Consider the following 16,966-nt stretch of genomic DNA (forward strand, 5'->3'; position numbering starts at 1 on the left):
GACTGTCTGTGAAATGAAACTGGTAAAATGTTATTTTGAGTCTTATTTTTCATTTATGAAAAGTAGTTAGGGAAACTGGGCACAGTTGGATCGCGGACCCCCATGGTTCGGACTGCGGATCGATGAAAATGTATCATCATGGTTTGTTATAACAAGTTGCAACTCTCTTTTCCTGTTTTCCTGAAGTGCTCATTCCCATTTCAAACTAACACAAGCAGCTCCCAACCGAGTCAGAGCCACCCTGACCTGGGAACATGAATATCAAACATGTTTGGTATGCATGATCTCAGGTCAGACAGCCCGCCATGGAGTACCTGCAATGACCAATTACTCTGATTGGTATTCTGGTAGATCTTCGTGTCTATAGAATTGCCACTATGAAATTGTGACCATAAGCATAAAGTGTGTGGTCTTATGTAGTCTTCAAGGGCAAGGGTTCCCAAGCTTTTTAGTTGGCGACTCCAAAAAAAAAGAGACTGGAGACTCCGATTGTCCTGGGTTGTATAAATGATGTTCACTGCCACATGCATAACTAGTTGGCCGACCCAAAAACCTGCATATGTCCTTGTAATTTAATAATACAGGCTAGAAGCAGGAAAGTAAAGAAGAAAATGTATGAGATTTTTTTAACAGTTTTAAATCTCAAATGTTGTTCAGTTGTATGAATATATTTTAACAACAATGGATAGAATTGGCAATTTTAAGTCATTCTTAATTTGTGTTGCTTTATATAAGGCATCTACAGTGGTGGTTTTGGGGAGGGGCCAACAGGGGCCAGTACCCCTGTAAAACTGAACCAGGACCCCCCCGCGCCCCTGGTTCTGGTTCTGTTTGCTTGAGTTGGTTCTGGTTCTGTTTGCTTGAGTTTGGTTCTGGTTCTGTTTGCTTGAGTTTGGTTCTGGATCTGTTTGCATGAGTTCGGTTCTGGTTCGGTTCGGTTCTGGTTGTGGTTCGGTTCTGGTTCTGGTTCGGTTCTGGTTCGGTCCTGGGTCAGTTTGGTTTGGTTCTGGTTCGGTTGTGATTTGGTTTGGTTCTGGTTGAGTTTGGTTCTGGTTCGGTTTGGTTCTGATTGAGTTTGGTTCTGGTTGAGTTTGGTTCTGGTTTGGTTCTGGTTCGGTTTGGTTCTGGTTGAGTTCAGTTCTGGTTGAGTTTGGTTCTGGTTCTAACCCAAACCCTAATCCAAACCCTAAACCTAACCCTAACCCTAATCCAAACCCTAACCCTAACCCTAACCCCCACCCTAATCCCAATCCTAACCCTAGGGTTAGGGTAAGAATGGTTTTGTAACAGAATAAATGCACAAAATTGGGCAATTTTAAGGCTTCTCATAAAAACAGTGTACGTAAATGGGTGTTCAACACAAACCATTAGTTTTTGTAAAGTTAAGGTAAAACATACGGCTACAAAAGATCTTAAATTAAGAGTCGTTCGGGAGTCGAAAGAGCCGGCTCTTCTTTGGGAGCCGAGTTAAAAGAGCCGGCTCTCTGAAAAGAGCCAAACTTCCCATGACTAAAGCACATGCTTACTACCATTTGCACTCTTAGTTGCCCTTGGAACTATTTGTATTGTAAAACGTATCAATGTAAATACTTCAGACCTGTACCATAGTGATAAACAGATAACACTTCAATTCAAATCAAGTAAATACCACTTGTATACTTTAAAACAGAGGGTCATTTCATTCCTTGTGGACTCATGCATGCAATGCATGACAGCATTTATACTTTTCAAGTAATTGATCTTAAACGCTTTCAGAAAATTAACAGTAGCAAGACTCACATATCCCTTCGAGCCACCAAATGGTATCATAACAATGGTGTATATGCTGTTTTGTAATGACACAGCACAATTTATCATTTATTAGAAATTTATTCCAATTATTTCATGGACCCCCACGCTATGGTTCGCGGACCCCTAGGGGTCCCAGGACCCCACTTTGAGAACAACTGCGCTAAGGGACTCATGTTGAGTGTAAACAGCCAAACAGCTGCTGTCAGTCTGCATTTTGATCTAGTACACAGTAGTATACATGTCTAGTATATAGGGATGCACTGATGTTTTGCCAGTTTGTTCTCAGCCGGTCCTCGCCCTTCTCTGTGTCCCTCTGACAACACCCTTGGCCCCAGCCTGCACCCCCAGCAAAATTGGTCTAGAACCGCCACTGGGCATCTAGCGATCCCCCAGGGGGTCCCAACCCCAATTTTGTGTGTGTTCAGAGTATTGTAATATTAAAAATCAGTCAGAACAGTACTTATGAATGTGTGGTCTCCCACTGTTTTAAAATTGGTTGATATCTAAATGTGTGGCCAGCCTTAGCCCAGTTCCTTCATGTTCTAAGTGTGTTGGTGAAAGGCAGTGAGACTTAAGTTTAGTTATAAGAAGGGAAGTTCGTCCTTACGGTCCCCCTCAGAAAACCCTGAGAAACATCAGTGGCCATGCAGATGTTCATGTATGAAATCATGAGACAGCTTTGCTTTTTACTGATAAATGCTTAAATTACACTGTGTTGGTCCTCTCTTGGGACTCAGAAACAAGGGCATCACTCCACCCACACAAACACTACCTTGATAGAGCACTGACAATAATTACACACTGTTAAAGTACCAGAACAGTCGCAGGGCGGGAAATTGACAGCACTTCACATGACCCTTGAGTGCACACAGATGCACACAGATGAGCTGATTCCTGACCTCGTACGTTGCTGAACTGTTAAATACAAAAGCAGTATTGAAATTTCAAAATAACTTTAAACATTTAAACATCGGTGGAAGTTGTATCCTTGTAGTAAAATGATGTATATCATAACTCTAATCATGCCGGTGTATTAACAGATTTTTGCCATCTGCTTAACAGCCAATTAATCTGAGGAACTGAAGTTATAAAACACGAATAACTAATTGAGAGACTACACTTGACTTTAAAGACACTTTTATGTGTACGTTGACCGTTAATGAAGGTAATAGCAGTACAAGAACACGAGCTGCTGCTGTAACTTAGCCTAGCAGCTTTCTGCTACTTAAGCAGACCTTTCCAAGCAGATTGAGGCTCTGGGTTTTTACAGCTCTCTCTAGACAAGCCAGGCTATCGACAGAGAGCGGGACACTCCCCTGAATTCTGATTACAGCCACTTTGCGACACCTGGGGGACTCAGAAAGATGTCTTTAAACCCGCCATAAATATTCACGGCAACTTAATTGTGCATGCTGAAGTGAGATAAAGAGCCAGCAGTATCACACTTCTGGGAAATTGACGCTACAGAATGCAGCACTTTGGCACTGCACTCGGACTTGACTTGTGAGAAACTCGCAGGAACAGTCCGTGACGGAACATGTGTCGTGAAGAATCTTCCCAGAGTACAGTCTGCTCTGTCATACTTCCCTTCTCGCCTCCTGCCTTGCTGTAGCTTCCTTTAGGGTACAGCCTTCCTGAGACTCCACCTCTCACCTTCTGCCATTGTTCCTCCTCCACCGGTAACCTCCCTCAGGTTTTTATTGACTCTTTCGCTAATTGCAGCCTGCATAAACAAAGCGTGGAGGGGACTTGGCAGTATAAAATGCTCAGATAATTAGTTTTGCAGGGGGAGGACTGTGTCTGTGGACATTGATCTGATGGTTTGCTGTATTGAATGGGTGAGGGAGGGACTCCGATGATGGTGACAGGTAGCCTGTCTCATGGATCACAGCCTCTGGTCAATACTGCTCCCCCTGTATGGCGCTCTGCTGTGGAGCATTTTCCAGCATGACACAGGTGCCAATTGATTCTGGGTTAATGCAAGGGAGGCATTTGTTGTAATTCAACATTATCTCACAGTCTTTTTATTGCTTTTCCGTTTTGTTGTCGTCTTTTGCCAACCTAGAATGATGTCTTCATTGGTGAAAAATGTCTTGTGGTGAATTTATCTCCAACCACAGTGGTGTTTTTTTCCCGCTTTGTTGACCTACAGGTATTATTTGCAGGTGGTATGTACAACTCAGCATGCTGCAGCGCACACCAGCAGAATCTAAATGCTTCATTTTCTCTGTTAACAGGGGAGAGGGGAGGGGGGAGCAGAGGGAAGGGGATTTGCGCAGTGGCGTGTGCTATAGGTGTAGCAGGAATAAAGATGATGATGATGGGAGTGTTGGGGTGCAGGTGCACAGGGAGCAGGGGAGGTGACCTTGGCCATGAGTGGCGACCACAGAGAGGAGCCAGCCATCTGTCATGGGCCACGAGGAGTTGACCCAGCATCATTGTTTAGTCTGGAGGGGTACACCGGGGTCACTGGGAGGGCCAGACCTCCTGGGTTGGGACCAGAATGGGGTGTCTGAGCTTCATGAAAACCAATGATAAAGAGAATGAAGCTGTGAGCCAAAAGTGTACAATAAATTCTGCCCTAATTCATTTTGAGCGCTGAAACAAGCTGTTATGTTCTCTATTATTTTGGAGTGAATGCAGTATAAAACATCGAACGGCCACATCACACTGAGAGTCCACCTCCCTCATTCACAATTTCTCATTCCTTTTTATACCAGTGAAATAGCTCTTTCCATAATTATTCTGTCATTTTGATGTGGCACCCCATAACCCTTTACCAATTTGTGAGGCATTTTATTGAAAGCTCGAAGAAGAGAAGCCACTGGGACATAATTTGCTCCCTGACTCAAACCAAAATGGGCTTTTAATCTCCATTTTATAGAAATATTTCAGCTCACCCCCCTGCTCTGTTCAGGCCTTCAGTGCTGGTGGACAAAGCTTTCTGCTCTGCTCCTCGATGACGAGTGAAGCTTTGGAAAAACATTCAACTTCAATTCGAACTGCATGTGTGCAGCTCTGGGTCAGCTTAATTAAGAGACAGAACATACAGGCAAGCTAACGGCTAGAAGCTGTTCTAACAGTGATGGTTTTTTTTCTACAATGGCCACGTTAATATCTTTAGCATGTGAGTACTAAAATATGAAATTTGCAAACAAGGACTACAAATTTAGATTTAAGGAAATGCAATGGTAATTGGCAAAGCAAAAATATTCAGTACATTAAAATTCGGACCTGGCTAGAACAAAAAGTATTTTAGATCCATACCTCTTTACTCTGTGCAATAACCCAAACACTGAACATCCATATATTCCCAGAGCTTTTGTACAAAGCTCATACTAAACTATCCTGTTTTTTACATACTTTTATTATAATTGTTATTTTTATTTTATTCATATTATATATTGTTTTATTACTTCTTTCTATTAATATTCTGATAGTCTTACTTATTGGGTATAAGAGAAACTGTAATAACTGATTTCCCCATTCCCCTCGGGATATATAAAGTATTTCTGATTCTGATGGATCCCCAAGGTGTTCATATTTGTCAGTCTGCAAAAAAGGAATGAAGTGACCAACCAGTTAGTATTCCATCTATTAAACCATGCTACTAGAAAAGGAAAAACACTGCATAAGATAACCCTGATCACTGTTATAAGATGTTTCTTTAAGGTTGACATAAAGAAAACTCTTGTTTTACCCTATAATGTAGTACATGACATGAGCATCAATAAAAGGTCCAGTCAGATTAAGGCTGTTTTCAAAACCTACTGCTACATACCATCTACGAATGTAGTATGCAGTAGGTACTGCATACTACATACTGGGTTTGAAAGTAGTATAGAGTATGAATGTTCTGTTGGATCTGTTTTGCAGTATGCTGGGCGAGACGTCGCTGGATTTCCAGTTTCAGAAAGCGGAAGTAAACAGCGGCAAATCTGATCGTGAAACTGCTTCTGTAACATCACTTGTGATTTAAAAAGAAGTGTTGTATATGGAGTTTAATCATTTTCTCAGCACGTAAAGCCTGAGTGCCCCCTGTTAAAAAAATTATAAGTAACGCGGAACGTTAGCGCTGTGTGTTGTGGGAAACAGTACGAAAGGGAGACTGGTGCAATGCATACTGAGAAATTTTCCCGAAACAGCACGACATCCGGGTATTTTTGGCATACTGTAGATTTTGCTCTTGTTCACATACTACATTTAGAATTTTGGTCAAATCTGTACACACTGCTAGTATAGTAGGTGGCCAATGTCTCTTCACTCTTAACTCAGAGTTCTGTTAAGACCCAGAAGGCCTTGTAATTGCTACATTTTGGACATTTTTCTTGACCACTTTCCCCCTGTCCTCTCAGGTCTCCTGGGAAAGACCCGGGACCAAATGGGGCGCTCTTACCAGACAAAGAGCTCTGATGGAGCAGTCAGTCTGACAGGGACATGGCAGACAGGCAATCAAGGTGTTAAATGATCAGGGGGCCATAATGTCTGTCCTTTCAGTTTAATCACGAGCCCATAGCTCAAGTTTTACTCTGCAGTTTCAATCACCGTCCCTGTTTCCTTTCACACAAGACTTGACCCTCTCAGCTTGCCCCTTTTTATACTCTTCACTCTAATGACAAGTTTCACTTCTCACCTCAGGATCATTAGTCACCTTTGTAAGCAATAACACCGATGCAGCAGGGTCTATAAATTTAAGGGAATACGACCACATAAATGAGAGGCTTTTTTTCTGGGATAGTGTCACATAAAGCTGGCTCACTCTGCGTGACAGTGACTCAAGTTCAGCCGGTTTATGAGATTTAAAAATCGGTCCATTTTAAGTAAGATTACTTAAAAGACTTGTTACTGTGTGTTAATCACACCCGAACTTCAAAGGCTGAGCTTTCAACTTTCTGGACCCCTGCCGGACGTAACATTGCAACAGAGGTTGCAAATAGCAAATAGAAGCAAGATCAGAGGTCGCCGGGGAACTGCGGTTTGTCGGCTGCTAAGCAGATAAAGAGTGACAGGCTTGCTAAGGCCTCATGAAAGTCACCATAAAATAGGTTTACAGCTTTGCATAGTAAAACTGACCTCTTCACATCTCTTTACTGTGTCTGCAGTGTAATGACATTGAGTGCTACAATATAACACGCATCACGACTGGATGAAAACACATGAGAGAGGAAGGCAGAGTGGCTCCGCCTTGCTGATATGGATTAGCCTTGCTCGCTCCTGTCACTTCCTTTGTTTTACAGGAAACTTTCCGCTTAATTGATGCTGTAAATTTAAATCCCAGGATTCATTATTGAGTTTGCAGGAAGGTGGCCTTTGTTTGACCCACACGAGGATTTAAAAATGTCTCATTCTTTGCTAATTTTCCACATGTCAAGTTAATTTTAACCAACAAGTCAGTGTGAGCTCTCTCGTGAAAGTGAAGGGAGGGGAAATTGTCTGTTGACTTTAAGGATGGATTGTCAATGTGTAGCATAAATAGGCTCGGCGGAAAATCTCAATATGGCAATAAATCATCTTCCTGACTTGTGGGATACAATTTCAGATACGCCAGAGCCAAATATTGATATTCTAATTGGAAAAAAACATGCTGCTCAAAACAGATTCCCTGCCAGTTTGACTCAGTGTCACAACTTCATGACTCCTCATGGTGGAGGAGTCAGAGTCGTGTCATTCATGGCTGATGTCATGAATGATGGTCACATGTCGATTGGCCGAAGAAGAAGTTAATTGCATGACAATAGAAGAAGAAGACAGCAGGAAAAGAAAGAAGTGGAGATGAGGTAGCCACTCATTTTTAAAAAGCAAACAGTAGATAGAAAGAAAGAAAGAAAGAAAGAAAAAGCTTTTCCAGCTCTTTATGCTCGGACGAGAGGAAAAGTGGAGGATGCACTCAAGTCTGCAGAGAGAGATGCACTTGCTTGCGATGGGTGGACTACATGCACCATGGTGGTCATTACTGCCCATTTCATTGACAACAAGTGGGAAGAGCATTGTTGCATGTTACAAACCAGCGTCATGTACAAGACTTTCAGTGCTGCTCATATGTCAGGGGATTTACTGAAGGCCGTGGAGGAATGGAAGGTGACTGAAAAACGACTGCGTATGGACACAATAATTTCAATATTCAATTAATTTCTGATTCTTTGGGTCACAATATGATTCCATATTTATCAATATGTTTCGATGTGAATTCAATGACATGAATAGATGACAGAAATACCTCTATCATTCATTACAATACCTTCTAATATTTGTTAAATAATAATGTGTGCGTTATTTGTTGAAAGAAAAGACACCACACAGAATCAAACAGTTCAGCACAGTGTGCTCTTAAGTGCATAGTTACTTAGGGGTCCATCGCTCTGGAGGTCCATCATCCCACCTAAGTGCCACTCTCTCTCCAGACCTTAACGGCTTGATGACTGCTTCTATCGTCTCCACGTATAGCTTTGGAACAGTGACCTCTGCCCCTGCCATGTATTTTCGAGTTGCTATGACGTAGCGTGGTTCCAGTGTATGTACCATCTTCCTAAAGCCCTTGCTTGCAAAGAGCTTTACTGACGTTTGCAGACAAAAAGGTTTAGGTTTAGCTTTAGCCACAGCTTATAAAACCTCAGTGTTGTGTCGGTTAAATGGTTGCGTAGTAGCATGGCACGACTTCTTCTGTCCTTTTTTTACATCTCAACCTAAAACCTCAGCTCTTAATGTTGTAGGCGCTGACTTTACTGACTACCTGCCTCTGTCACTATTTTGTTGACTTACCAGCGGTTTAGTCGAGATGGGTCTCTGTACAACGCTAATCACAACAACAGCTACGGTGTCCCCAGAGGAGTGAGGTGTCATTACAACTGTAATAATCATGTCCAGGTTTTTCTGAGCTGATATTGAATTGAGAAAAAACATATTGCAATGCATTGATGAGTTTCCTTTTTTACTCGGCCCCAAAAATGACCATGCTGTTTGTTATTGACATTTTGGTGAACACGACTGAAGCTGCTACAGGTCAAACAATGAATTATACAGTCGTTCTTTAAAGGTGACATATCACGCTTTTTTCATCAATATATATTGGTCTAAGAGGTCCCCAAAACATGTCTTTAAAGTTTATGCTCAAAAAAACACTTTGAAATCAGATTTTGGCATGCCTGAAAAGCCCTCTTCTTCAGTCCTCCTCAGAACACTCCGTTTTCTCTCTGACCACGCCCCCTCAGGAAGTGGATGTGCCTCGGCTCTCCAGCTGGTTGATCTAATGTTCACATGTTGGCTGAATATACACGGCTGCTCAGAGATCGCGTTACTTCAACCCTCTGAATCTGATCCAGAATCTGATGCTGACGGAGAGGCGCCTGTAGCAGGACCTTTCTGAAGGATTGGTCACAGATTTAGTGTTTCTTGTTGTTTTATTTGTCAGTATGTCGACGTGTGTCTTGGTACACAGCTACAGCTACAGCTATGAACATGTAGCTATGTGGCTATGCTAATTAGCGCTAGCACTTATCCATGACAAATAAAAATCATCCACTAGATCTTCAAATCTGCAGACGTGGGGAGTAAAACCGACCTTTGTGTTTATTAAGACAGCCTACAACTAGCATGCCTCCCTCCTAAGCTCCTTGTTAGCACACATTTGTGCAGGTAATGAAAAATCGGGGGAGGGATTCAGTATTATTTTATACAGTCTATGGGCTGAACAAGCTCCGAGCTCTGACTCCGTGACAGACTGGATATTGTTGTTACGTAACAAAAACACGGAAGTCTGAAACGGCTCGTTTCACACACATTTACAGAAAGGTGGATAAATCAAAACAGGGGCAGAATGGATTTTTTTCATTCTCGGGGGGTTTGTAGACATGCCAGGGACACATATTTCAGGTAGAGAACCATTAAAAAGTCGATTTTGCATGATATGTCACCTTTAAGACTGTATATTAAATTTACAGACTAAAACATGCATAATGTTCATCTTAGTGAAATCACACCATAGTGAAGTGAATAAATACATTAATCCTGAACTCTGCCTTCTTATGGGCATTTTTTAATCTTAAATGTATCAATTATTGAAGAGTTACTGTCATGATCATGTCTTTATTGTGTTGTTACAGACTGTCCCGAGTAGAGGTATGAATTAAGCGGCAAAAAGCCAGCCCTAACATGAAGGCTGAACCATAGAAAAGGATATAAAAATGGGAAGAAGGGACTGATTCTCATGAACGAAAACACAAGACTAGGATAGCTCACCTGCATGCTCATCTGCCGGGTTGCTCTGGATGGCGTGGCAGTGAGTGGCTAGCCCAGGCTTCATCTTTGAGTTCAATGGGCTTGATTTAACAGATAAAGACTGATTCTCCAAAGTTCATGGATATCAATTTGTTGTTCTGTCTCGTTCTAGTTGTCCAAATCGGCGTCCTCATCACATCACAGCTGGAGCTCATCACTTCAGTCATGTGACGTCATTTAAAGGAGACCGAGCACCTTCTTGCGCACCCAAAGAAAGGTGCGTTTAAACTATCGTACATACCAGAAAAGACTGAACCTATTCTTTATTTGTGAATGTGTACCAGTCCATTTCATTATCCATTATCTTGACCGCTTATCCCGTTCTGGGTCACGGGGGGCTAGTGCCAATCCCGACTGACTTCGGGCGGAAGGGAACCTATCACAGGGCAAACATGGAAAGACAGGCAACCATTCACCACACACTCACACCTACGGGCAATTTAGAGTGACCAATTAACCTGATGAGCATGTTTTCGGACTGTGGGAGGAAGCCGGAGTACCCGCAGAGAACCCACGCATGCACTGGGGGAACATGCAAACTCAACACAGAAAGGCACCTGTCCGACCGGGGATTCAAACCAGGAACCTTCTCGCTGTGAGGCAAGAGCGCTACCCACTGCACCACCGTGCTGCCCATAACCAGTCCAAGTAAAGAGAAAAAAAAGGAAAAGAAGAGGTTTTAAGCACCCATCACTCCTAACAATGTCTTTATATAATGTGCTACTTATCCAGTATCTTGCATCACATCATATTGTATCCTGAGTCACACAGTGATTCCAACCTCTTGCAAAAAATTGTTTGCAAATACAATTCAAACAGCCCTGCTTACAGCCACCCCTTCACAGTAACACCTTCTGTACTGTAGCCATGTATTGTGTGTTTAACTTGAACTCAACTAGAATGTGTAGCCTTACAGGTATGAGCAGCTGCACTGCTTTCTTTAGGCTGACATGTCTCAGAAATAGTTCATTTCATGGTTTGCACAGTGCACCATCCCCCGCTGCATTGAGGGAAGGTGAAACCAGTATAAATGCATAGGTTTTTCTTCAATAGCACACACCTCTGACATTCATTCTCAGGCTGCTCTGAGCCCCCTATGTGTGAAATGGTGTGTGGTGAATCCCACTTCTTATTCTTTTAGCATGGCTGGCACCCCTTTTGATTTCATGGGCTCCATTACTCTTCAATGTGGACCGTGCTCAAAGGCAAAAAGCATGTAAGGGGCTGCCAGCATATCAGAGAGACGATACTTTAACTTTTTACACAGTTTCTTGGGTACAGCAGTGATATACGGTAGGGCAGTTTGAACCAAGAACATGTGAACCATGACATAAACCATTTTAGCTTTGAAAAGAAGTGAATTTAAAGTGTTATTATGAAGAAATGTAAAAGCAGATGAGAGAAAGAACACCTCTACACTGAAGGTGGGTGGTCTTGATTGGACACTTTTATGTCTCGGATTGAATTTATGACCGCACGGCTCACCACGCTGCAATCCAAGGCAAATGGTCGTATGTAAGCCGTACATAGTCAAGCACACTGTTGCTATGAAATTTAATCTGAAGTGTCATGTCCGTGACCCTCACCTCCAGTTCACAGATGGCGATCCATCCAAAACACATGGTGCCCTGTGACCATAATCTTGACTCTTGGTTGGGGTCATTGAACTTGACAGGATCCTGACCTTGTGGAAGATGGAACGAGGAAGACATAAGGTCCACACTGACCCTGGCTTTTAGCACAAGTGGTTTTTATATGCACTTCCACGTGACACAGACTGATGAACTTCCTTTCCTTTTCTTTTGAGGGGAGCTCACATTAATAGGAGTAAGAGGGCAGCCATTAATAACATGAGTTCAAACTTTGACAGTCTTTCTTTCTTGCTGTTTAATACATATAACTCATATTTCTTAAAGTGGTACAGACAGTCGTGCAGTCTTCACACACAGAAATAGGCTGCCTCCCTAATTCTCATTGTGTGTTCAGATAAAAATAACATTTGAAATGTGTTGTTGCCAAATGCTGGCAAACAGAGAGGGAGCACAATATGAAACAGATGCTGCCACAGATGGAGGATAAACAAGCACATACACTTCTGTTACAAAGCAGAACTGTCACTCGCAGCACTGAGTGATTGGGGGCGAAGTGAGGATTCGGAGGCTGTTGTCTTATGGGTTTTCATGGTGACTCTGTACATCTGTCTTACAGTGAGAGATAGAAAACATAACATCGTTCATTCGACGCACAATGGCAGAAATTTATTATCCCCTTTGGTTGGTTTTTGCTGATGAGGGTAATTCAATCATTGCATCTGGTCTGTGCCGTTCTCATTATCACTGTTAGTGAGGAACCCAGAGGATCATTCATATCTTCACCTTCAACAATCCTTCTCTTATAATCACATGCAACAAGTTTTGATAATCCGCCAGCTCAGGTATGAGATTACACTACCTGTCATCCTCACTCTTATGCAGAGTGTTTTTATTTTCACCATTCCTGTGCATAGACAGGATGTGTCGGTGAGACAAGGTCTGGAACTGTCGTCTGTTCAGAGAGCCCAAGGGAGCACAGGCATTGATTTACACCCTGGGAGGACACCCACAGTCTTCAGCGTGGTGTGTTGTGAGGAGTAATCAAAGATTGTCCTTTGGTGTTGTTTCTTTCTTTGTCTCTCTCTCTGCACTGTTTTCACTCTATTCCTGTCTCTAGCTTTGCAACCCTGTAACTGTTCAGTATAAACTAGAGGTGCACCGATCGACCTGCCAGTGAAATGATCTCATTTTCATTCTCTTCCGTTGTGATCAAATTGACCCAATCATGTCCCAATCACAACGCTCAAGCCGCATTTTTCATGTCATGCACACAGTGGAAGAAGCTAATGCCAGAAAGAAAGAAAATCAGACTTAGCTAAAATCAGAATCAGCAAGTCAGACCTTGAAAAAAATCTAATCACTGAATCACTCAGACTTTTTTCGGAGCCCCTGAAGTCCCAAAAAGAAATATTTTTTATAATTCTTGCCTCCCCAACTATTTCAAATGTGTATTGTCAACATAAAGCCAAATGGAGGACACAAATGTAATCAAGTTGTACTTGATATTATATCTGCTCTTGTAGAAATGGTACTGTTATCAGCAGAAACCATCTGCTTCGCTTGCTGAAAGACAACAGGCTCAGCCAGAGTCTTTTCGCTGACAGACACGCCCCCTTATCGACATCACTCACTGATTGGACGCTGCAGCGACTCGGACTTCTCTGAAACTTCACATCACCTGAGCTTAATAACGGGGAGAAAGACGGACCTTAAAACAGGCCCTAAGCCCATAAACATACTTCTGTTTCTAAACAGTCGGTATGTAATAAGCTGAGATTAAAAAGTGTATGAAGTGAGTTTCAAACACAAAATACTGAACATAAAAGCAAAATCATAAAGTCAATGTAACAGAGGATTACTCCAGAGTATTATAGGCCTATCTGTTTGTTTATTTCAGATTCACAGTATAGAGAAATAGTCATAAAGTCTAATATTATAGATAGAATAGAAATATTACAGCAATATGATTATCTCGTGGGCACAAGATGGAACATATTTCTTTCAAACTTTAGTCCAAACAGCAGTGGCCAATGCAGACATGAGCACTATGTATATCTGCGCCGATGCGTCTACGTTGCGCTGCAATACGCCGCCGAAACACTTTAGGACAGTGTGGTCTCTTTGATACTCAGGTCACCTACGTTTTCTGCTTGCTTTTTTGCATCGATCGAATGTATTAATGTTAATTTCAAGCTGATACATGTTGCAGTTTATGATATGGCTGTTATAACATGGAAAAATATAGTGGAGATGTCGGAGGAGATGAAATGCGCGGTCAATGTATGGCTGGTGAACAGCGATTCTGGAAGTGTTGTAAATGCAGGAAATACAATGCCTTCCAGCGGACCACGTCATCTCAATGCGTAGTTAAATCTTGGAGGAGGTGCAGGTCAGGCTACATGCATAGACTTCTGTGTTGAAAAAAGGCCGTCGATTTGATGCATAGGTATAAAACAGGACTAACTATGACCAAGTGCTTCTTAAGATTTTTTTTACTTGTATAAACTAGTACTTGAGTACTGATGAAATCTGGTTGTAGACTCTGTCTCCACTCCCACTCCTCACTTCTCATGTGTTAAGCTGTAAGCCAGACTGTAAACAACAACCATGGCACAGAGAAAAGATGGAGAATATTTTGATCCAGAGTCATACAGGCACATGAGGGTGAAAGGCTTTAGTCTGTTGCATCAGACCTTCTGTGGTCCTCTCCTGTAGGTGGTATCTGTCTCTGACTGTCATCTCCTCCTCACAGGTCACTCATCACTGGGCCAAAGTTTGTCTCTGTCTGCCAGACGCAGCCTGCACTCAACCCAAAGCCTGCCTTCTCCTCTGATCCGCTGACTCACTCTGCACACAGCGCATCGTTCAGTCCAGCCGGGAGAGACTCCAGGAAGAGGTAAACAATGCAGCTGAGAGGCTCCGAGATGACAGGTACACAAGCTCTGCTATTTTTTCAAGCAAAGGGCAAGCACTCAGGGGTTGCAAACACCCACACAAATATTTTTGCGCGCAGACAAATACTTTAGTGTGTAGGAGTTTGTAACGGTAGGACACATTCACAGACAGGGAGATATAGAGAGAGAGAGAGAGAGGGAGAGCAACAAGAGCATATTTTCTATTTTCCATGCCCTGGGCGTTAGACATACCAGGAGCGACAGAAATCTCGCCAAGTGGGATAAGATCATAAAACTGCGAGGCACTCTCCTCTCATTTTCAACTAAATGGATAAAATGGTGTCAGCATGTTACTGCGAGCCCCTCAGGATCTGAAATACTGGCAGGTCTATAAACTAAAGCAGTTTCTCCATGACAAGACATTGAATCCTTCCCATCAAGAAAGATATTATTTTAAATGTTGGAGCAATTTAACAAACAGAACAATCCTCAGAAACAACTAGGGCTTGGAAACACTGACTAAATAGTCTACTTTTTCCTGAAATGCAACGAAAAAGTGATCCTTTCCACAACTTATCAATTCATATATCCATCCACGTCTGAAAGTGGGATTTCAGGGAGGAATGGCACCTATTGAGTTCTCTAAAACAAGCAGAAATCAAGATGCCAAATGATAATCTGTGGTATACAGAAGAGGATCAAAGTCAAAATTCTGAGAAAGAAGTCAGATTTCTGACTTTAATCGCTTAATTCTGACTTTAATCTCAGGATTAAAAAAAAATATTGCACCTTATTTTTTTTCCAGCGGCCCTGATCCTCTTCCGTAGTGGTAAGCCAATGATGAGTATACTTTTTAGAGACATGTCAAACTCTACCTGTCAGCATCTCACGACTCTACAGAGACAAATTATTATTATAAATTAAGTTTGCTTCCTGACATCCAAAAGGCCCCCAACATTTGGTATCCCCTCTTGAAGTGTGCTTTCTGTTTTTCTGTGATGAAGACAGGAATGAAACATGGCCACCAAAAGTGACGCTTCCTTTTCAGAGTTTGAGAATCCTCACTATTTAAGATACATTTCTAAACAGGCTTATTTAGTTTCAGTGTTGTGTCCACGTTTTCATGTGAGATATATCCACCGGTGGAGCAGACAGCTGACTTAAATCACAGCTCCTATTGTGTCTTCCATTACACTTGTTATTTTGGAGAAAGAGTATCACAGCAGGTTGCAGAGGTGTTGATAGAAGCTCTTTGTCACACTGTAAAGGACTGCTGTGTTTAATTCTGTTTTCCTCGGGTTTCCTGATCCAGATCAGTTTTTAGAAAATTTCAATTACTCTCACCCTTTCTCTGCGCTTTACGGGGAGAAATCGTCCTGTCAGTTTTCTAAGTCATTAGGCTTTGTGTTCACCTCGAAGAGCAGCAGGGTCAGGTGTCACTTCATGGTCTGAGTGCAGATGAGAAGGGAAACAAGGAGAGGGAGGGTGATAATGATAAAGTGGATTAAAGGACACCTTAAGTTGTTCGATTCAGATCGTCTGGAGAGGTGTCGAGAAGAGGGTTGAAGAAAAATAATCTTTTGACTTGATTGTCTCTGGAATTGGTTTCCACCTAATTGTTGGATGATTTAGAGTAAGGCTGCATTCCCCTTGTTTAAAACACATGTTTTCTACAAGCAAACCCAGCATTGATACTATTTCACTTTTCAAAAAACCCTTAGAATTGTTGCTTTTGGAACTGCTGCTGACCCCTCTCTCTCTAATATTTGATGAAGTGTTGCATCACACTCTGCAGGATATCATAACGATAATCATGTGAGCCAGAGTGAGAGACGTAACACCTCACAGTGCAGCAGATGTGAATAAAACGGACATTGACATGCTGCAAAGACTTAGTAATAATTATCATGCTTTGCAGTGTAAGGAAACAAAAGCAGCAGGTCTTAGCACTCTGGATGTGAAATGGTTTGTGAGACAGGGTCAACACGAGCCGGGTTGTCTTCTGTGAGAACTGGAGCTTGTGAACCGTCTGTTTGAATAAATGTCAGAAGTATTATGCTCTTGCTTGAGCTTCAAGGGCTGAAGTGTTTGTTGTTGCTTTGTCATTGGCTTTTATTGTCTCAGGCAGGATTTAACCTTTTTACATAATCATCTAAATTGTGGAATATAATTGATATTGTTGGGGCAGCTCTATTTAGTCTGTGACCAGTACAATTCAAGACTGATCTGTAAACCTTCACTATGCCAACACTCTTGATCAACGCCTCTAACAACTGAGGTACCACACTAGATCTCTTTTCTTGTTTTTAGGAGGGTAAAAGAGGTATAAATCAAACCAAAACTCCTTTTATTGTGAGTTCTTAGATTGAAAACCGTATGCCTGGTTTATACTTCTGCATCAATTTGACGACGTAG

At 42.1% G+C, this 16,966-nt stretch overlaps 1 protein-coding gene across 1 annotated transcript in view; it reads left to right on the forward strand.

Annotated features, from left to right (window-relative positions):
• Positions 1-16,966, forward strand: part of c22h14orf180 (chromosome 22 C14orf180 homolog) — a 201,358-nt gene that overhangs the window by 37,793 nt on the left and 146,599 nt on the right. Inside the window, exon 3 of the mRNA XM_034675757.1 lies at positions 14,410-14,588. The gene's annotated coding sequence lies outside the window, so the exon portion shown is untranslated. The remainder of the gene's footprint in view (positions 1-14,409; positions 14,589-16,966) is intronic.

Source organism: Notolabrus celidotus, chromosome 22, assembly GCF_009762535.1.
Source record: "Notolabrus celidotus isolate fNotCel1 chromosome 22, fNotCel1.pri, whole genome shotgun sequence".
NCBI classification, from domain to species: Eukaryota; Metazoa; Chordata; class Actinopteri; order Labriformes; family Labridae; genus Notolabrus; species Notolabrus celidotus.